This window comes from Corvus moneduloides, chromosome 7 (genome assembly GCF_009650955.1).
Source record: "Corvus moneduloides isolate bCorMon1 chromosome 7, bCorMon1.pri, whole genome shotgun sequence".
Classification (NCBI taxonomy): domain Eukaryota; kingdom Metazoa; phylum Chordata; class Aves; order Passeriformes; family Corvidae; genus Corvus; species Corvus moneduloides.
The window spans coordinates 9,969,887-9,993,032 of NC_045482.1; the positions used below are offsets into that span (position 1 = coordinate 9,969,887).

A 23,146-nucleotide genomic window follows, 5' to 3' on the forward strand; every position below is an offset into this window, starting at 1 on the left:
GAGTATGCTGGAGGTGAGAGCCTCCATCCCTCTCTGTGTCTGGAAGGAGCAATCAAGGACTTTGAGAGTCCTGGAGGGCTTTCCCCCTCCGGGATGGGCCAGGCACAATTGTGGTGCTGCTGACACCCACAGAGGTGATCTGGCTGTCACACCAGGGCACTGCAGTGCTGGGCAGGGCTAGCTTTGTAGGCAGGAGCACTTCATGTCTGCTTTTGGATCAAGACAGCTCTTTTGAAGGAAATTATGGGATCACTCCCTCTTGCCGCAGTCAGGGATGCACAGGTCAGCTTTTTGGGGGAGCTGACCTGGGAGGCCTCCTCCAGGAGGGGTCCTGAAGCCCTCGCATCTCTGAAGAGCATTCATCCACATCCAAGGTCCAGGTAAGGTCCAGGTAAGCCCCAGCAGAAATGCACAACCTAAATTTGCCTCTGTAAACCCTTTGCTTCTGCACTACAGCATTTGTAAGGGTAGATACACCTGTATCTCTTCAGGACAGAAAAAATGGTCATTGCCAGCATATTGTTTGTTGCCTGGCAATTATCTGCATAGTTCTGTGATGAAAGACTACATTTCCAGCATTGAGTCCTTTTATGACCTTGCCAGAAAGCATTTATCCCACTTTAAATTCTGGCTATCAGCTGTACATTGTAATAGTCTTGTAGAACATTGTATTATTTTTTGTAAACCATTGGTAAACAGACCTGAGTTCATTACTCTGTGTATCTAAGCAGGTATTTTAGCCTGTTTAAATGGCTATTGAAATTGCCTTTTTACATCAGAATATTTACATAGGTGTTGCTGGCAGTTGTTGCGATTCAAAGACGTTTTTTCCTAAAAGCGCAATCAGCAAACAAAATTAGAAAAACTTGACACCATAATAAATCAGAGCAACAACAAAATTGTAAAAATCATTTGTAATGACATATTTTGTTGCTGTTCTTGTTTGCTAGATTAGATTTCTGTTAAAGGTAATTGAAGAAAAAATTGTTCTGGTTAGAGGGATAAAATACATTAAAGTTAAATGAGCTTCTTGAGTTCTGCTTAGGCTTTAAGACATCATATCAGAGAATGAAAACACACTGAAGAAGCAGGATAGTTATTTTGTGTGGTTGACCATGAAACAGTTGTGGTCCCACCTTTCTGTCACACCCCAGGCAAAGTCCCTTGGGGAATGGCTGTGGCATTTGGGCAGAGAGCATAGGATCCATTTGCTGCTCTCCATCTGAATTCCAGACCTCCCTGTTTTTCTTGCTCGGTTATCTGGTACCTGAGGAGCAGGTAGAAGCTGCAGGCTGCAGATAGGAGCATCCTGGATCTGGGGATCTGCCCTTGGCTTCTGGGGCCTGGTGTGGGATTCTGCTGGGACTCAAAGTTCAGGCTTTCATTTTATAGATTTTTCTTTAAAGGAACATGAAGCTGAACAGCCTTTCTTCTGGGCAGCATTTCCATGCCTCTTTCAAACACTAAATAAATACAAATAAGGTGGAAAAATAATTTATCAGAAAACAATTATTGAGCGACTACAAAGACCAGTAATTTTCAAATGGGAAACTCTGAGCCTACAAAATTCACTTTCTCCACTGGTTTCAAAACACAGTACTTTAAAAAATATGATTAATAGTTTCTCCTGGCTGAATTTGGAAGTGTATCAGGGTTTGACACTGCCTAAAAGCTAGGCACCCACGAAGAACTATTCACTCATTTTCCTCTGCTATAGCTGAGCAGAGGAGGGGAAAACAAACGAAGGCTTCATGAGTTGAGCTAAGGATTAGGGGAAAAACACTCAAAGGCAAAACAGGTCCAAATTTAAACAGCATAAAGAAAATTTATTATTAACAGAATTGAAAGTAAAAGGGGTAATGAGAACTAAAAGAAACCTTTAGAACATTCATTTTCTTTCCAGCCCCTCCCTCTTTCCAACTGACCGTGCAAGGAGAAAAAGCATAGGTTTTGGTCAGTCTTTCACTTTCTAAAAATCTTTCTCCAGTACACTTAGGGAAAGGAGTTTCCTTCTTCTGCTGTGCCGTGGGGTCCTTCCCATGGGAGACAGTTTTCTGTGAATTTTCTAGTGTGATCTTAATTTTCACGAATAGCAGTCCCACCCAACTGCTGTGAGTCTCTCCCATGAACAGTGCAGTCTTCCCAGAACTGCACATCATGGGTTGCTTAGTTCATGGGGTATAGTTTTTAAGGACAAGCTGCTCTAGTTTGGAAGCAAGGGCTCTCTTTCTCTATTTCTGGAAGCAAGGGTCCTCTCTCTGTTTGAGTTTTTTCACTAGATTACAGCTTTTCATCATCCCCTTGCTCCAGCATGAGCACTTTTTCTCACAGACTGCAAGTGGATCTCTGTGTTCCCCCATGCACTTTATGGATTATAGGGAAACAATTTGTTGTATTATAGTCCTCACCATGGCTCGCAGAGAGATTTCGGTTTCAATGCTTGGGGCACCTCCTCCCTCTCCTTTTCACTGGCCTCGGTGCCACCATGTTGGTTCTCTTCATGTGTCCTCACTTTTCCTTTTTCTCTGACTCGGAAGAAAATTGTTGTCCATAGGTATTATTGTTTTCAAGTTCTATAAATTGAAAAGTTCTTACAGAGTTTTGCAGTGCTGAAAAGGTTGATCTCGTCCGTGCTCCATGTCAGGGAATTGTTCACCATGCTTTTGTCGCTGGCCACATGGCCCCGGCCGTGGGGCCACTCCCAGCCTCAGGAGGGCCCCAGCTGGGTGCCAGCCCCGCCCCACCCCACCCCTTGGAAGAAAAAAAGAGAATGCCTGCATTTGTTTCCGTTCGTAAATATGTCATCACAGAGGTGTACCAACTTCTCTAATTGGGCCAGTAACTTGCCCATCGTCAGAGTCTTCAGCGATTGACTCTGCTGGACGTAGTAGAAACTTCCAGGAGCTTCTCCCAAAGCCACCTCTGTGGCTTCTCCCACCCCCACCAAAAACCAGGCTGTGTTAAACCAACACAAAGTGACATATATTTTGTTTTATTAATTTTTTAATTATTTCATGTTCTGCTATTAAATATACCCCACTGCCCCTGTTTTTGGGGAGTTTTTTAACTTCTTTTCACTTCTGTCTGTCCTTCCTCAGTCCCTTTTCTCCCCAGAAAAGTTCAATCATCGAGGTTGAGAGTCTGGGGCTTGTGGGAGTTTTTTAAGGAAAAATAAAAAGAACAATCAAAACCCAGTCTTGGATGGCAGTTCCCTCTGCAACTGGTATGGGGGGAGAAGCAATAAAAGCATCTTTACACATCTACAGAAAAGCACTTAGAATTTTTTCTTTCTTTTTTATTGTTTACTAAATCAAAGCAAATGCATCTGAGGCTTATAGTGATGATAGCAAAAATTACAAAGACCTTTCATATGCAAAAAGACATTTTTGTGTGACTGAAGATTCAAAATGCATTATGCCAATCTTGTATTCAAAGACCAGCTTCACAGGGTTTAAGTTCTATTATATGTTTTTCTGGAGGCTTTTTGTTTCTTGGGTATTTCTCTTTTTTCCTTCATTTCATGAGGTTTGTATTATTAGTACTTTGTAACATTTTCACGGGGTCTTTCCTTTGAACCCTGCACATGAAATGGATGAAGAATCTGGGTTTTGCTTTATGAATCAGCCTCTCTAATATGTCTTCTGGCTCTGGAAATATCCCTAGAATTCAGAAGGCTATCAAACAAATCTTCATCAGCACTTTAGTGCTGGCTGCATGCTGCAGCACACAGCTTTGATACTTGAAAGATCTTTGTATTTCACTCTTATGCATCTTGAAGGGATCTGTTATCTTAGTGTCAGGGGATTTGGAACAGGAGGGTGGAACACTCCCAAGAACTAAAACCACAAAATGCTTTTATGATTGAATACCATGTTTTTAATGACAATTGTCAGCCTCTCCTGGTTCAAGGTTGCTCTGTTTTGCTATTGCTGTGAGGGACATTATCTGTCTGTAGTGATCCATCAGCTGCTCAAGACTTTCAGAAAAATAACTGCTGTCAGGTTTCCTGGACTTATATCCTTTAATTAACTCATCCCAAAAAGTCTTTGACCCATCTCCTGGCTGTGCTGTGGGTATATGCCTGCCTGTTAATTATACTGGGCAGTTTCTACAGTCTGGGGTGCAATCTTGGGGCCCATGACTTCTGTGGCATCACAATTTCCAGTTTTGCTTCCCATTTTTCTGCCTTGGTGCCCCATTTTCATTTTTATTGAATTAAATGACGTTTATTGCTTCCTTGCAACTGTGAAAAGTCCTCTCTCCTACCAACATGGCAATGACAATTGGAATTAGGTGGGAACTGAGAAGTAAGAATATATGGAATGAAGAAGGCATCAATATGCATGAAATTCTTGCAGCATAATAAGCAAAATACTTAGTTATGCCATAAATGTCCAAAAATGTCTGTTCAGACCCCTGCTCTCTCTCCTCGTGCCTTCTCCTGCAGTAGCTGGGTAAGGCTTTGGGAGGTCCATCTCTTGCAAGTCCAGGGGTTCTGCTTCCCACTGCGAAACCCAGGCAGGAATGGGCACTGTGGTACCAAAACAGACCCCAAAGAGAGTCCCTGCTGCCACCAGTCAGCTCTGCCCTCAGAGATGGGCAGCACTCCTGAGCAGGACTGTCAGGAGAGATTCCCAGAATGTTCCTGAGGTGCTCCTGCACAAAGCATGGCACCTGCAACTTGCCTCCTCTGCAGTCAGGTTTGCCCCAGCTCAGCCCAGGCACCAACTCAGCGATGTCTCGGGTGCGTGTCCTGTTCTGTGACAGCCTCTGGGACCACCACAGCAAGCAAACCGCAGGAAATTAATGATTTAGTCTCCCAGTCATTTACAGACTCTATTTGGCCTAAGGCAGCCAAGAGTTACTTAGCTCTCAGCTACTGCATATTACCTCGAGCAGAACAGGTTGGCTCGCTCAGAAATAAAAATGCAGTGGGTATAAGCAGCTGGGCGAAGAAATGATGACTGCAGCTACTAACCCGTGCATGTTAGCAAGCATGAGAGCAGCAAATAGCCAGCATGGGGTAAAAGTCATTGATTTTGAAATGAAACTGATTCAGAAGGTTAAGGCCAGATATCCTCTTGGCACTGCCAAAAACAGCAGCTACCAAAATGGAAATCAAGAAAGATGTGTCCCGGGAGCTCTTGAGTTTATAAGTTACAGCTATATTTTAAATTGAGGGCAACGGGGATCAGTCACCTGTTTAGAAGTGTTTGTGCCTTTTAACTACCAGCCGTTTCTGTGCTAAATGAGAAAGATAAAATTACAAGAGTTCATGAAGCATTTTTTTTTCTCTGGATGGCATATTTGGATACATACAAATGAGAGGTAGCCTACGGCAGTCAAGCACCTCAGAGTCCTTTTCATAAACAGTTCCCAAACTGTCCTGCAAAGCAATATCTATCTACCTTGCTGACAGATTCAGAACAAATTGTGCTATATGGGATTTAATTTTTTTAATAGACTGAAAAAAACTGCACAGCCATGCAGCTGTGCCAGCCACTTGGCTTACTGTAATCAAACATGGTGAAGGAGCTCTGAGTGCATTTCATGTCTATCGCACATCAGTTCTGTAGCAAAGCTGTTGGAAAATGCATTCAGTAGAGCAAAATGGTGGTGCTGCTAATATTAATAATAATACTTAGCACTTCAATTGCATCTCATATTTTCAAAGTGCTGTACAAATGCTAATTAATTAGGCTGTGAAGCTGAATGCCAAATAGAGAAAAGTCTTGTGTCACTGCTTGTAGAAGAAGTTATGTTGATTATCGTACTTTTAGTATTGTCCTAGGGAAAGCACAAGTAATCCGAGGAACAATTCAATTGCACACAGCACAGCAGGGACTGGGGAGGGACAACTGCCACAAAAATTCGAGGATCCCAAAGCTGAGTCTACCCCTTGTGGCTTTAGTGTTTGGGATGAAGGGAGGTGTCTTTTTTGCAGGATTAGGCTTTTACTTAAGTGACAGAAGTGGAGCAATATATTTCCCATTCTGCACAAAATCTGAGTTTGGATTTGTTTGTTTTCTAATTTCCCCGTGAATTACCGCTTTTACAAGCTTTTCATCCTTCCTCAAATGTAAAATGCGTTTTCAATACCCCACTACCAAAAAACCCAAACAACTTAAAAACTTCTTTGAGGGACATCTATGCAGCCACCTCTTATTTTGGCCAACAAATCAAGCCCTTTTTGAAACAAGAGTGAGTGGCCAAGACCGTTGTCAGGCCAGAGGGATGGGGAGGCTCAGCTCACAGCCAGAAGCTGAAGGGCAGGATGGGAGGAGAGGAAGCTGAATCTGCCAAATTCCCTTCTCAGGAGACCTCATGTTGGCTAGAGCAGGAAGGCTGTAGCCAGAGAGCTGGGCCACAGGCTGAAAGATACAGAGGCTTCATCTCCAGCCCTTTTGCAGGGGTTGGTAGTACTGTTTGCCAGCTCATATAAAATTACTTTCTGTACACAGCAATACTTGCTAAATATAATGTGGGTGCTGGTTTTTGTGGCTAGAAAAAGCTGAAGGCAACCCTTCTGTCCTTCAGAAGGTGTGTCCCACTCTGTCTGCTTGAAGTCTGAAAGATATCCTGGCAGTGAAGTCACTTCCCTGAGAGCTGAGCTGCTGAAGGCGGTGATAGGGAGGTGCTTTTTCCTCAAAGCAATCACTCAGTTTCAGAGAAAATCAAATGGGAATTACGGTAAAGACCTTGGCGTGTGCACTGGTGGCATTAATTTTCTGTCAAGTGGCATAGAGACATGAGTCATCCCCAAGTGGAGGGTGCGCTGCCCTAGCTCATGGTCCTCTCCTCAGAGTGTCACCCACCGGTGCTGCTGCAGCTCCTCAGGCAGTGCTCACCTGTGACCTGCCCGTGTCCTGCCTCAGGGACAGTCCTGTGCTGTCAGGCACTGCCAGAGACGTGGCTTTCAGGGGGAGGCAGTGTGCTGTTACTCCTCCTCAGGAGCAAAGGCATGGGAGAGTCAAACTCTCTTTCTTATTTGTTACTCATTTTATTAATCTCTTCTATACTGACCAACTTTGTCGAAAGCTGGTTTGCACATATTTTTCTCAGAAATTTTCTCCTGGAGAATGTGAGAGGATTTGTATCAGTGAGCTCTCTGTTAGCAGGGAGAAAAGAAAATCAGGTCCAGCATCTCCTGGGTGTCAGCAAGTGCTGAAGCATTCCCTGCAGCCCGAACTGCAACTCTGTGTTTCCTTTGCCAGAACTGCCTTCTGATGCAAACAGGCTTTGAGATCATCAATAAATGGCATCAGAGGAAAAATCACCCTGACTTGAGTCAGAAAGCTGCTTCTAAAGATGCTCCACTGGCAATTTGTCTGTATGAAAGAACATCCTGAGATGGTTGCACAGGATGTGTTCTCCCAATATCCCATACTATGTTATCCTTGTGCACATCCACGCCACAGGGAGACTATGCAAAGGAATCAGGCTATTTAGGAAAATTTCTTCACATTTGAAAGGGGCTTTAAAGCTGTCATAATCAATACAGTGATAGAAACAAAGGCAAAATAGTGGTCTTTCATTTTCCTTCTCTCCCAAAGTTAATGAAATATTTGTTATTGCTTTTGAAAGAAACAGGCTTTTATCCTGAAAATGTCTTGAAACTGCTATACCATGTTGCTGTTTGAAAAAGACAGAAATAGGCTACTGTTTTGGAATCAGCAGGTCAGGAATTTTCTTTGCCTGTACTGATTTTTAAATATTTTTTCCAAATTTTCGCTATAATTACTGTGATGAAACAGCAGCTAAATTTTGGTCTTCTCATCAGGCCTTCGTTAAACAATTCATCTTTGGTTTGATGAAAGCAGTGTGCCTGGCATCCTATTTTCAAATTGCCTCTTGAAATTGTCTTGTTTTCTCTTTAATACAAAGAAATCACTGTTATTATATTTTTGTATGATTAGCATATGACCATCTCCTTTTCTCTATTGAAATAGAAACTCAAGGTGCTTTTATAACTTTGTTGATGGTATGTTGTGATGATCATTTCTCATATAATACTTCTCAAAAAATGTATGCATTAATACACTGAGTTTTCCAGACTCCTTTTGAGAGACAGGAGATTAAGTGGTAAAACTGGTGGAATTAATTGTTGTGAACAGATTATCCAGCCAGTTTATTTCATTTTGTGGTTGGCAAATCATTTTGAAACTGACTGGTTTCTGCATTAGAATACTTTGCTCATATAAAATTCTCTAAAATTACTGGTCCCACAGCTCAGACTGCCAGGACCTTGGTTGTCTCCTGGTTTATACAGACCAATATACAGAGTAGGATTTCCCAGAGAAGTCTCAGGAATTGTTCTTAGCAGATCATTCAACTGTAGCCATGGAAATAGGAGAGCAGTGATGCTCGCAGTCACTGAATTATCTCAGCACGAGTGTCTCCCCAAGCACCAGAATGCTGAGGAACCCACATACCAAATGTTTAAAACTAAAAACCAAGGGACAGATGTAATGGCATGCATTTAGCAGTACTGTTTAATTCCCTTTTTATTTTGAAAATACTATGTTAGCAGTTTTTAAACCCATGGTGTTGGGCACCACAGCCTGTCATAACCCCCCAGACAGCAGTGGGTTGGGAGGATTCACAGTTCCTTTCTGCTCTTCACTGCACTCTGCCAGACAATTCCCTCCATGATGGGAGGCAAAAATGCTCCCAAATCAAAATCTAATTGAAAAGTTATGAAAGGTATTACAGAACTCCCCAACTCTATGAAGGGATGGGTGGTTGAGTACTAATCAATTCAGAATATATTTCTTTTGGGACCAGCACTTACTGGCAAGCAATTATTCTTTATAAGATAGACATCATAATGGATTCTGCTTCCCAAGAACAAAGGCTCGAGTTTTATCTCCAAGAACAGCACAGACCAAAATGGGCATCACATTTTCCCAGCGAAGATGGGTATACTTTGATTGTATTAGTGCTGCTGGACCAGTTAGGTGAAGCTGCTCATTTGCAATGAGGATTTCTAGGCAGTAACTCTATTAATGCTCCCAGGCAATAGCTCATGTGCCAGAACCATTTTTTTACATGCTTGTAGTGGACAGCCATAAGGTGCCCCTGCCCTCCCAGGAACATCACTCATGGTGGTGCTAGGATCTCCTAACACACTTACCAAGCATTAAAAGTAATCTAATTTTTTATTGCTCAGTGCAGAGTGCAGGAGTCTACATGTAAATAGGACTCAGAGTCAGCTGTGTTTATTTACTTGTTAGCAAAGATCTGGTCTGGTTTAATGAATGAGATGGCATCTATATCTTCATGCTGAATTTGCTACAGGATTTGCTTTTCTGTAGCATTTAGGAAAAGGCAAATTAGTGTGTGTTGTAGCACAGCATATCCTGTTGCTAAAAATATGTACCTTGATTTACATATTCTTCTATGTATGTATACATAAATACAGATCTATCCAGCAGATCCACACATACAGACTTTGCATTTGATATTCTGATTGGAGCTCAATAGATAAGGGATTACCTTTGGGCCCTCTCTTCTCATTCACTCTCCTCTCATGCCTCTCCACTCCTCTCTGCCCAGTTACAAGTTGGGTTAACTCCTATTTTAGCTGAATTAAATGTGTGTTCCTTACTCAGAATTTTAAACTCTAAATTACCTAAAATTATTTGCAAATCTTTTCTGCACTGAAGCTACATACAAATATCTTTTTTTTCCTAGATTCAGTTTTGCTCTCATTTATTTGAGGGTATAGCCAGTACATCTGCACTGAAAATGTACAATGGGAAAAGCAAAACCAAAATCTCACTCATACAGTATAAATGAGTTTTATATCTGAAGAAGTAATTATGTAGTGTCATAAGAAAATCAATAATAATTTCCTGATACTTCTTCCAAGTGACATGGGAAGCATCAGACAATCTGAATCTGTTAATGAAGATTAAAACTGAATTAGTGGACATGCCAATGCAATCATGTCAAACAAAAGCTACAGATATGCCAGATTATAATTGCAGACCTTGTTTTGTGCCTTGTTCTCTCATGTGGAAGCAAAAATAACCTTATTCTCCAGTCCCTTTTCAGTCAATTTTATGAATGTTGCATTTTGTTCTTTTTCCTCACTGTACAAGCCAGGTGTTCCTTTTTTCTACAAAACAACGATACATCATTTAAGTGAAGTGCATTTTTTGAAGCTCAGCGAGTTGAGGCTTTCTCCATTTCCCTGGCTGTATCCAATCAGCTACTGGAGGCACTGGCATGTGTCATAAATTTTGCTGCAAATATGGGCCAGCTGAAACATATACCAATTCAGAGATCACATCTCCTCAGCATCCCACTAGGCAGGAAAGGAAATGAAATGTGTTTGCTGTGTTCTGCTGAAGCAAGGGATCAGAGCAGGAGCTGAAAAAAACCCCTGAATTCTTAGCAGGAAAGAAAACCTCTTTCAAAAGAAAACCTTGAGAAAAATTAACCCCCAGATCACTGCCTGCATTTTTCTGCAAGAGTCTTTTCTCAAGCAGGCTCTGAGTCCAGCCCTGCCTCCTGCTTGCAGTGGTTGACCAAGGCTTTCCTTTCTGTTGCCCCAGCAGTGAAGGACTTGTTTTACCAGCAGTGTCTGGAAAGCAGGTTGAGAATGAAAGCAAGCCATTAGTGATGGAGTAGTGCTGTGATGGGTAAGAGAGTTTCCTCTCCTCTCCACATAGAAGCACTGCCGCATGTATATCCTAGACTCATTCCTGCTCTTCTCTTTTCTGTGGGGTTTCTAGAGGTGCTTGTCATGTTCATGGAATGATTGTCTCCCTTATTAAGTCTGAAGCATTAGTAATTTTTTCAGCAGTCATCCAGGCTGTCAAGGTCACAAGACTTTATGCATGTACTTTATGCTATGGCAGGCTGAATGTTGTGTTCCTGAATTTAAAAAAACAACCTAATCCACAGAGGATAAAGAAGTGCTTTGTCTCACAGGAGGTCTGGCTTTGTTGATTCAGCCCTTTGCCTGCTCTAGGATGGCTACATGGCATGCCCAACCTTGAGGGAGGAATTTGACGCCTGGGAAGTAGGAAATGTATCAAACTTGGGCTTTTGGTCATTCTGTGGAAGTCACTCTTGACCTCTTTGACCTAGGACTATGGGTTATGGGGTCATTCTGCAGTGATTCCTGTTTTCTGTATTATTACATTTTTTCCTGACATCTATCATTCCTTTTTGAGATGCAGAGGTCAGGGTAAAGACACCTGTCTAAATGACAGTTTCTTCTTACTCTTGGAAATTAAATGTTCTCCTAAGGCTACTCTCTGTTCTCTACTATGGGGGAATGAGCAGTCTGAACCCTGAATGGTCTGAGCAAATAAAGGCACTACAAAATCCCTTAAAATGACTGTGGGATACAGGGGAGTCTGTTGCTTATGTGTTTATGTCAAGGAAATTCCATGACTGCAATGGATTTGTGCAAGCAGTTACATGTTCTCATGTAGTACGTAGCAAAAGGGCAGGGAAGCAGTAATGAACAGAGCTTAAAAGGATTTAGCTATCCTTGGTCACTCTCTGGATTGCTTACTTTTGTTTGCTTCAGGCTTTTTCTCCTAACTGTGCATCAAGGCTATGTATTGACTTTGCTGAATTATTGAAGGCAGTTGCAAATGATGCATGAAATGAAAAATCCTTCTTCACCCTCTGCACAAACTGCCAACAGACAAGTCTGTGCAATCACTGCTGAGCTGCACCATGCTATCAGGTATACCTAGATATCCACAAAAATTGTTGGAATTAATGATAATGGGAGTTTCTGTTCTTAATATTTCCCTTACTCCTTTCAGCTGTCAGTTTTAGAAGAAATGTAACATTCTGCTAGGGCAGTTGTCATCACTGAAAGCACTTGAACCCACTATAACCTTATGTTGGTATAACTGGGGCTAGCATTTGGGACCAAATCAAAGAATATAGTCATCCTTTTGGTGTACTTGTAGAAATCAGTCCCTTCATCTTCTCTCAGATTTATGAACTGTGCCTGTTAAAGGAATCTCAATTTTGAAAAGCTACATTTCCACATAGCTCCAAAAAGAAAGTCACAGCAGATGTTGAATTGAGCAGTACACTCGGATAGCAACCAAATCTGGAATTACAAGAGTTTGTCAGCAACTACGTGCTTCTTGTTTAAGTGGTGTTAATTTTAGCAAACCGTCCCTTACTCAAAGGCCCCCGACCCAAAACACTATATTTACTTGATATAGCTTGAAAATCTTCTGAAAATATATATTTTAAAAGTGGTAATGTTAGGGTTTGGAGTTTCATCGTGATTGTGCTGTACAGCTGCTAACACCAGACTCTCTAGAATTTATGTGCTCATCTAGGTTTTTCAGGAAAATTTAATTTGAGGAAGTTGTGTTTATCAGCTTCCTGGCTTACTGTCAACAGCATGTTGCTTTCTTTTTAATATGAGGTGCTAATTATGTTTTTCTCAGACTTCAATGTAAATGAAATGTATTTGGCAGTTGTCAACAGCTTTGCAGAGTATGATAACGCCATCACACAAATGTTGAGGTTCTCTGAGCATGGGTTTATGCTTCTGAGTTGTGCATCTTGCAATTATATTTCACACAGTGGACAAGATCACCTGATCTGGTTTGCAGATGTTTTGGAGAACACAGAAACTGCCAGGAAATGTAATAGCACTGAACACCAGAAATGCCTGTTCTTTGTGAAGAAGGAGCACAACAGAGCTGGTCTTTAGTGAAAATCTCACAGCCTTAAGAAAGAGTTTCAATCAAATTAAGCATGAGTGCACCTGTTAAACTCCTTCTTCATCCTGAAACTGAGATCTAGGCAAAGGTAAGCCATTCAGAAGTGGGTGGGCTTCCTCTTTTTCCCAAGAACATACAGTGATCTGTGTGCCACCAGTCCCCACACCACAAAAATTAACACTTGGTCTGCAGTGGAGGGAGTTCACAGAAAACTTTCTAAAAGGAGTCTGAGCTCCAGACCCTCCTCTCCCCTGACCTCCTCTGGGCACAATGAAGGAGGCACGTGAGTCCAGAATCCCTCTTCCCTTTGCCACAGCTCTGTCAGTGATGCGTTGAGAGGATCCCGCTAGGAGATCCTCTTGGACGTGAGCTGCTGAAGTAACTGTTGGAGGTCTTCAGTTAGGGATTATTAAAGGACTATTGAGCCTCTTCAGTTCCCACAACAGAAGAAAGCAATTGCAGGCCAGAAAGAAAGGTATTGGTAAAGGCTTGATGCAGTTTGGATATCAGAAGGATGGAGGCAACCTTTTCTCACAGGCCATCGCATTAGGGCCAGAATCGCATTAGTGCAGGACATTCCTGCCATTTCCTTTGACACTGACAGTCTCAATAGTTGTGTTTAGGAGCTAAATAACCTGTGCACTGCTGTGCAGGAGAAAGCATGATGAAGTATTGATTGCATTTTAGTCAGCGAGAGGGAGAGTGAAAAGGATCAGTCTATTTATATTGTCTGTTTACCACCACAGATGGAGCAAGACATGGGAGGTGAGGGAAATCCTTGTTTTGATCACAGGAGGTAATTTCACTGAAGTCTCCATAGCCTTTGCAAACATGCCACTGATATCAAAACTGAAGGGTGGGCCAGAAAGGTGATGTGGGAAGATGTGTTTTGAAATTGTTAAGTCTATTTGGGATTAAAAGATTGTTGGAGTTTCTTCAATTTTGATTATCCTTTATATTCTTAGAAATCAAATCTTCTTTCAATTATATTGCATTTATGCTCTTAAACAAAACTTCCTCTCAGCTTATTTTTAGAAAATCTTGAAATGGGAGAGGCTTTTTAACATTTTTGTACTTGAAGTCATATTTTTAATAATCCCTTTTGCAAAATAGGTTTTACATCTTCCATGTTGATAAAGCTACAATCTTTTTCCCTGTCATAATTAAAAGACATTTCTTTGACATTTCTGCCTCTTCTTTTTCCTTTAAATATCTCTTTAGAAGAAGTACTGAAACTTGCACTTTTCCTCCTGCTCCTGCCGTGCTGCCACCCCTGTTGCAGAGCTGGTGTGTGTATATTCAGCACGGCTGCTTCGTGACTGTTCCCTTCCAAAAGTCGTGCTGTTTGCATCTTGCTGGCAAAAGCAGCTCTAGGTGCTGTGTGTGATGACGACAGATCACTTACAAAGTTCCCCTCCCTCTGAACAGTATCTTTCACTGATCCACTTGTGCTCGTGTGTGCCAGTTGCCCTCCTGAGGGTGCACAGGAGCGCAACACCTCTGGGGACTCCTAAAATGGTAGCCAGGCAACAAGGAGAACATCTTTTTCCCTCCCCCAGGAGCCACTACCCATGCACAGGCATAGGAAATGAACACATATTTCTTTGGACTGCAAGGAGAGAAAGATAATTCAGATCCCCAAAGAGATCTGGGATATGAAAACGTGTCCTTTCTCCCTGCCCAAATGAAAGCAAATTGACTTCCCTAGTCAGTTTGATTTAGGTAAGCGTGCCAAGCACTACAAGTGTTGCTGAGCCCCTAAGAGGGACAGATTCCTCAGAAATGAAGATATGTCCACTCTAAGTGTTCTTGCTGGTACCCCACCAACTTATCCCTCATGATTTTAGACCATTATGTCACCTACTGCAATTTCCCTTGCTTTTCTTCTTGTGAGCACAGTAGCTGATGCTTTCTCTAAGAGTATATTTATGATTTACTTGGATGAACAATATTTTCTACATTTGAAACAGGGAAAGTCTTCTCAATCTTTTCTCCATCACACCGGCTGCACAGTTGCTCTTGGTGTCCTGAAACCAGCCCTGAGTCCAGGCACAGTTCAGGCACTCAGGGTGTGGCTGGTGCCAGCTCTCCAGCTATGCAGGTGGATGAAATGAGGTCCCTGGCTGCTCTGGGTACAGCTGCAGTAACCTTCCTGCTGGCACTTTTATGTCCTTGCTGGTACCTTGCCGTGGCAGAAACAGGAAAGCTGCTCTTGAGGGCACAATGTAAGAGTCAAAAGATATGAGAAGCTAGGGGAAACCACTTGCTCAGTGTATATTTGAAGCCTCAGAATACCTGGAACACCTCTCTTCTGCAGGGAAAAGACATTTTGTTAATGATACATGCCTTCATGCATGAAGCCTTGAAAATAGCATGTTGGGGGTAATTTGCTGCTAGTCTGGTAGAGTTAAAAAACTTAAATCAACCCAATGAGGTAGGAAAATCTCCAGGAGGGCATGAGGAAGGAAATTCGTGTTCATCCAGGGTTCAGCCAGTGGAGCTTTGGGGAATTCTCCACAGAGACATCAGAAGTCACTGAAAAATATTCCAGGTGCTTTCTGCGTGCTTAACTGTAAGCACAGAAATAGCAGAGCAAAGAAAGGAAAGGCAACTTTTCCTTTCTTCAAACCCAAACTGAAGGAGAAAACAAGTTTGTGGTGACCCTTGCAGAGCTTGGAAAGGGCCCAGCAGGGGTGCCAGCTCTGGCTTTCCCATTTGCTCTGCCCTCTGCCACGCGGGGCAGTGTTTGCACCACATGCCCCAACAGCGCATTCTGATGTTTTTTCTCAGTTTAAAATTTGCTTGTATGATCTTTATGTGGAGAAAAATTTGGCAGAGCTATGTTCAGCCCCTGCCAAAATGTGTGCCTTGTCTCTTTGTTTTTCTCAGCCTAATCACTGTTACTTAATTTTACATCATTTTAAAAAAAGAAAAAACAAAACCAAAAACCACTCAGACTTTAAATACTCTGGGGTTTTTTCCAATGAATTAACATCCTAGAGTAAAACACCAATATTCTCCTTTTACCATTGTATGTATACACTTGAAATCACTTGCTAGTTCTTTCTGTAAAAATTAATTTAATTTAATTTCTTGGAAAATTGTTAATTCATTTTAATTATTTCAATCCTCTTCTGAGTTTAATTTTTCCCCTTTATTCATGTGTTCCTTACAGTCACTGCATCCAAGTTCATGATTGCTTCAAAGCTATGACTCACATTTATGTCATAAGATACAGAATGGAGAGAAACTTGTGAGCTTTGTTTACTTTGATTCAAGATATGTTTTTGATTCTCAGTGTCAAAAGTGCAGCAGAACCTGTCATTTCTGTTCAAGACATGAGAAATATTAATAAACCAAATAAAGGAGACCACACTGGAAAATGTGAATTCCAAAAAAACAAAAAAAATCAAAATAAAAAGCTGAAACTCAGTCCATGAAAATGAAAGGAAAGAATCCTGAATTTTTTATCAGAATTGTATTTGGTCTGCATATTTGAATGTATTTGTCATGCCTTATATACACAAAGAACAAACATAAATCTGGTGACTTTTTTTTTATTTTTTCAGATTAAGGCAAGAAACAAACAAAAAAGAAGACATAAACAGCTCATTTTCTTCTTTATTACTGTGTAGTTTTTGACTTTGATGGAGTGACTTCAAAGACTTTACATTTTTTCCAGCACGAGAGTAACATCAGACTCAAATTCTTCATATACAAAAGAGCTCTCCTTGAGTCAGAAAAACATTTTCCATCTCGAACTCTTTTTACTTTGTAAAAGGAAACCTTAGGTCTCTTCTCCTAAAACTTGTCATGAATTTCAATATTTTTAAGTTACAGTAAAGAAAAATCCATGTGCAAAATCTATTAGAGGTCAAAGGACGCAAACTCTGTAGGAAGGTTAAAATGAGAAAATTAATCAGAAAATTGTAGGAAATCCTCTTATAAATGAAAAATTATGATTTCTGTCTCAGATTTGGGGTGGTTTGTGGTTTTTTTCAAAGAATCTCTAAGGGAAAAAACCCCCTCAATCCCAGTAGCTGGTCTCTGGACAGAGCATTACCCAGCTGTTCCCAGAAGTCCTCACTGCATAAATTTTGCTTTGGAGTCAAATCACTCAGTCACTCAATTTGCTACTTTTCAGATTAAAATGGTTCTGCTGAGATGCCCATCTTCTTTTCTGAGAAGTCATTTGGTTTCCTTTCATAAGCGTAGTGCTGGGGATTTGCAGTGGTGATTGTCATAGGATTTTCTGTGAGGTTTTTTTGATTAGGAAAGACAAACTGCATCAGTTTTGAGTGAAGTCTGCTCACTGCTTAAAATAACTTACTATGCAAACCTTGACTTATGTTAGAAATACAGAAGAGGTGTGACACCATAATTTTAACCACAGTTTCTATTATCTGGACATTTAAAGAGTGATAAATATTCTTAAATGCAATTGCCTATTTTGTAGAGAAAAATTTCTACAAATTTGTCTTTATTCAGTCAGTAATTAAGGCAAAAGGTGGTTTCAGCATTGGCATAGTTTATTAACTATCCATCTAATTCTATGTTTTGGAGACTAGGTGGTCTTCAACAAGGCATAAATTGTGATTCTACATTGGGGCATTGAAGGGGAGGGAGAGTAAGCTTTGGCCAATTCTGTTAGTATAACTCTGTAGAATAGTTACTCAAGTGAAATATTTTCATCAAGAATGGACCACCTTAGTATTCAGGCTTCAAATTCATATTTGATGCTCTTTGAAGTAAATAATAGAAATTTCCTGTTGGACTAAGTATGTCACTGGTTTTTGGTTTTGCTTGGGAGGGAGGAGGCAGGCTCTGAACAAGAGGAATAAGGAGGAAAATATATATCAAGCACCTGATAAATGCCTCTTGTTTGCACAAATTTCTAGAAAGAGGCCAACTTTCAAGTGGGGAAATGGTAAATTATTTATGGCACTCTGTTTCTGCAGATGCAAAACAGAGATGAATTCTTGTATAAAGGGTGAATGTGGATTATGGGACAGCAGACAGATGGAAAAATCAGTCCACAGGACACATAGACTGCCAGAAAGATGCTTCTTCCTTCCAACCCAATCCAATCTATCCAATTTTGACTTCAAAATGTTCTTATCCTAGGCTGGCTCTGTTAGATCTAGTGCACAATCTGAAGTTTCAGAAGGATGTATAGCACCATTGAGCAGTACTTGTTCACTGAGGAAGATTGGCACTTGAATGTGGTGACAGGTCTTTATAAATTGCAGTGGTGGGTGGCAGAGCACTTCATAGGAAAATTAAGAGTTTTTATTTTTAGGAAGGTGGCATAGCAATGTGCTAAGAGACAAATCACGAAGCAAACAGAAGTGGGCTAGAAGAATACAGGATATAAACAAGCTATGCAGGACAAGTGGATAAAATTAGAAAACTAGAGCAAAATTTCTGACTCAGGTGTGAATCCAAAAGCGTGTGATTCTAATTGATGTTTGCCTATCCAGAACAACTAAAAAGGACTAAATAGATTTTCTAAAGCAAAGAAAAATCAAACTTCTGTCACTGGAAATACTTTAAATCTCAGCATGTTTGGGTTTCTGAAGCTTTCTGGCTGGCAGAGCATGACTGGGACTTATGGCTGCCAACTCCACATCTGAACCTTACTAGCATTTCCTTATTGGAGTCTGAGAAATGGCCAGGCATGGGGAGGTGATGGGAGAGGCTGGATCTCGGGGCAGCAAGGCAGCTTTGTATGGGAAACTGCACCCCAAAGAAGCAGGTTTCTGTAGGAAAAACCTGCCCCCATAACAAGGCTTTGTGCCTAGTTGCAGCCAGCCATGTCCCAGAGTGGTTATTTTCCTGTCTCCTCATCTTTGCATTTTGTAATGGGGGATGGCAAAGCACAAAGATGCCAAAATAATGTACAGGTGGATAAGGAAGAAAGGACAAAAAAGGAACTAAAATACCTTCTAGATAAGATGTGTCCATTTATCATAAGCATGGCACCGACCAGACCTCCCTTTCACCCCAGAAGAGTGGCTGTCCTACATTTCTCTCTGATACAGCTCTCTTGTGACACCTTGGCTTGTCAGGAGCACTCAGCCCCGTGGGAGGTCTCCCACATGTGTCCTCAGGATAGGAGCTGCAGTCCTCAGTCTTGTGTAAAGATTATTGTAATTGTGGTGTCTTTGGGCTGTAAGAGGATCATTAGTTCCCCAATGATCTTAAATGTTTGTCGTTCTCATTTCAATTGATTTCCTAAACACAGGTTGCCCTGGAACTGGAGCATATTGTGTCTCTAAGGAGCTGGATACACAGTTTTTCCTTCTGTCACCAGGCAAGAGGAAATGCTTGGTCAATGAGAACTGCTGGAGGAAAGGTGACTCTGATGCTTTCTTGTTTTGTGAAAGTATTCCTTTTTAATTCTGTCAAAACAGCTTCAATGAGAATGGTGGAATTTTTTCCTGCATTTCTCATGAATGCAAAATGTCCTCTGCACTGCTGATTCCTCATACCTCTGTAACTTTCTCATTACTTTTTACCAGAGTTCTTGCCAGATGTGTAAATCAAAAGTGTTTCAGACAGCTTATAAATGTTCTGGGACTTTCTGCATTTTTCACAGTTTTTTTCTTATCCTCCTTCTTTCATTCCACCTTTCTAAATGCAGCTCACTGGTATATGCCCATCAATGGCTTCCGTCTTTTACAGAAAACACTATGATTCCATGAAAAAAATATTAAAGGATGGTTTTATAAATTTTCAAAGACAGGGGAAAACAAAAGAAACACATAAAAGCAGCTTGGAAGTGGGTGAAGCTGGAAGTTCTAGTCTGAGTTCTTATTGATTTGGGGGGAAGGTCATTTGGAAAGGATTCCTTAATAGAAAAACCAGTTAAACAGAGATATGTGTGTTTTTAAATTTAGTTATTTATATGACATTTTACTCAAAAATCCTGATGTGCATCTGCTCTCCTCTTCACCCTTGCACTTTCTGATCTTCTACCTGTGGAAACTGCTGGACTTCATTTGCCACATGAACAGGAATTTTGCCTTCCCGAACAAATTGACATCAGTTTGTGAAAAGATGACACAATATTAAACCTTAATGGAAGGTGTTGGCCAGCCAACCTCCTTATTTCCTTGGATTCTTATTGGTCTTGCCTGTAAAATCAGGAAGATGTCTTCAGAAGACTTCATCTTGCCTAATATGTTAGGGAAAATGGGCATTTGGATAAACCGTCCCAGCTTGTCATGGTATCAGAAAAGACAAGCTGACTTTGCTTAATTGGTCCAGAGCAGGTTTTACATTCTAAGTATAGCAAATGAACATACAGAAAGGTTAGAGGTTAGGAAATAAAACCTTGTACAATAATACTAGAATTTATTCCCTGAAATGGTTTGTACGGATTTCATTTAGGGGTATTTACTAGTTTAAAACCTCCTGAAAAGGGGAAATACCTTTGAAATCAGTGTTTTAATTTTCTGTGCTTTTTTCTGAATGTTTTTTATTTAATAAACTACATTTGTAACAACATTAGTGAGTTTAGCTTGTAAGCCCAAATGCTTACTTTTGTCTGACAAATAAACTAACCTCCAACCAAAAATAGCCTATTACATCTGAGAGGATTTTCTCCTGTTAATTGAAAATGAACTGGAACTAAGCTAAATTGCTTGAATGTTTAATCTTTCCTTGCTACACTAGGGTTACTAGCGGGTGCAAGCACAGACACATTTCTAAACTGAAATAACAAGCTGTTTAGTGTTTCAGCTCTGGTAAGTGCTGAGAAGGGCAGTGACCTGTAATACCAGTAAGAGTATGAGCATTTCCAAGTCCCAGGCATTCCTGCTAAAAGACAGCTTCTCAAAGCTTACATTTGTTTGCAGCTGAGGGAAATGTTAAAGAAACTTCTTGCAAGAAAGTGGATTTCCTTCATCATTAATGTAGAGAGAATTTAATCTTCAGAAAATCAAACTAGTCCTGCAAGCAGGAAAATATAGAGGTTATTTTAAGGATCAAGCAGCAGGATAGACTGGATCTCCTGTCCTGAGGGAAAATTGCAGGAGCTGCAGCTCCCTGTGGCATGAAGCCCTTGCTAATCCTCTCTAGGCATGTGCTCCCTATATTGTCAGGGATATGCAGCATGTTCAGGCTGGTCTTGCAGATAATGTATGTGGGGGCAATTCCCATGGGAGACTGAAAGGGGGAAATTGCCCTGCATATAGATGCAGATAGGTGGTGGTTAGGTCCTGCTCTTGGGAACAGAGAGGTTGGGAGCTGTGTTCAGCAGAAGCTGCTGGCCAGGGAGGAGAGCTGGAGAGCAACAGGTATCTCCAGCTCAGTAAGGAAGAACATACATGTCCACTGTACACATTAACTAAAATCAACACCACACTTACACAGAGAAGAGGCAGCAGCTCTTTAAACATTCTCTAAAAAACACTCCAAACACACCTCCTAGACTCCTCATTATTTTCACTGACAGGCAGTTCCCCCTGTCTTGCAGCACTTTACAACCCCTTTTTAACATTTCCTTTTCTATCCTTCAGGTACAGGTGCTGTTTCACTCCACTGCCACAATTCAAATTACCTAGACAGAGGCAGTACAAAGGTGCTCTTTACTCTCTTGTCCCTCAAAGCATGGACATCAAGAACTGGATCCCTAGCCTGCTGACATCAACGGGAGCCCTTCCATTCACCTTGTGGAGTCTGTGCCAGGCCAAGGAGGAACACAGATGAGAGAAGGCAATTTGGCTGTCACATTTTCCTTTCATCAAGAGCTTTACATGGACAAACTCTTTTTAATGTAACTTCTTCTGCTGAGTTGGAGATTTTTGTCCCTGTGAATTTCCATTAATAACAACAGAGGTTTGCATGCAATTCCAGGATGGGTCTGAGAATGCAGTGAAGAACTAGAGTTACGTGGGACATGTCTGAGGTAATGGATGTTTTTATTACTTTTTTTCTTCATTTGTCAGCTGAACTGGAGGGAGAGAAGTAAAATCAATTTGGAGAACAGCAAGTGGAAAATGAAGGCAAATGCAATGTTAGCATGGTGATTTAGCTCCAAGCAGCATCTCTGTGCCCTGGCACACAGCAGTGGGGCTGGAGTCGTGTCAGGAAGCAGAGGGCTGAGGCATGACCTTCAGGTGACAGCTAAAGCACCAGTGTCACTTTGGAGACAAAGGCAGCCACGGCACAGGGAAATGGGCATCATTTTGGTGGCCTGGGTGTGATGGGAGACAGGATCCAGCTTTCAGTCCCCAGTCTAGGGGAGGATGTGTAGAAACACCTGCACTCATCACAACTGCCTCATTCCCAGCCTTCCTGGGGTGTCAGGAAAGAAGAGATCATCCTGGCAGAAAGAGAACTTAGCAGAGCTAGAGACTTTGGGCAAGGGCGTAGATTTGGTCTTCTCAAGTGGCTGTAGAGTTTTGACTTAGAAGAAGTAATATTTAAAACACCGTAAATTTCTCATGAAATGTCAAAGTATCTTTCAAAACAATGCATTGGTATTTTCTCTCTTGGAACAGGTGCCAAAACATTGTTCTAAGGGTGTGACTCTTGAGCTGTCAGCTTTCTAAGGAGGAAATGGACTGAGTGACAGGTAAGATAAAAAACAATGATTTGTCTCCTTCCTTTAACCAGACATCAGGATGGCAGTGGTTGGAAATTCAGCTGAAAGGCTCACATTAAGTAAACCTTCTGCCTTCTTCCTGTAGCACCTCAGATATCTTAATATTTGGAGTGTCATTCAGAAGTTGACTTTATTTTGATAAGGCCGTGTCCCCGGGATGATCAGGATCATGGTCAGCCTGTAACAGCTTAATGCATTGTCAGAGAGGTGTGTGAGTGAGGCTTGTGAGTGATGGCCAGAGAGCCACGTGCTCCCTAGGATGACCTCCAGAGTGAGTGGAATGGAGAAAGGAGGCAGTGCCCACTTCCCACACACCAGCCTGGCCAAAAGCCAGTGATGAAACGAGATTTTTTCTTTTTTCTGGACATACAGTCAGGATACCAGTTACAAGATAACTGTGGGTTTTTTACTGAGTACGCCTGACAATAAAACCGTGTATATTTAACTCCTTCAGGTTATTGTCTCAGTGGAGGTAAGAGCTAATTTACACCACTGAGACTTCCACTGATTCTATCAAAGTTCAGAAAATGTCTTTGAAAAATTCTAGAGTCTAAGAGGGAAACAGAAGGAATAAATATAAAGTTAATTTAGACAGAAATTAATAAACTGCATTTAACTTTTTTTTTACAGCTTAACTTACAAAAATTACACCTTGCTTTAGGTCTACTGTAAGTTTCATGTTCTGCCAGTCAAAAGTCCTTGGAAAGTGATTGCCTAAATGTTGGGTGCTGAGCCCTGCTGCCCATTGGACAGCAGAGAGTGGTACCAGCCCAGAAACTGTGGAACAGGGCACAGATTGGGGCTGCAACAACAAGTTTTTCTA

At 41.3% G+C, this 23,146-nt stretch overlaps 1 long non-coding RNA gene across 2 annotated transcripts in view; it reads left to right on the plus strand.

The window, feature by feature from the left end:
• The window catches only part of LOC116446906, a 67,237-nt gene that overhangs the window by 9,834 nt on the left and 34,257 nt on the right, over positions 1-23,146 (plus strand). For both annotated transcript variants that reach the window (XR_004241432.1, XR_004241433.1), the window contains 3 exons: positions 18,958-19,068; positions 21,236-21,624; positions 22,220-22,293. This is a non-coding gene — a long non-coding RNA (uncharacterized LOC116446906). The remainder of the gene's footprint in view (positions 1-18,957; positions 19,069-21,235; positions 21,625-22,219; positions 22,294-23,146) is intronic.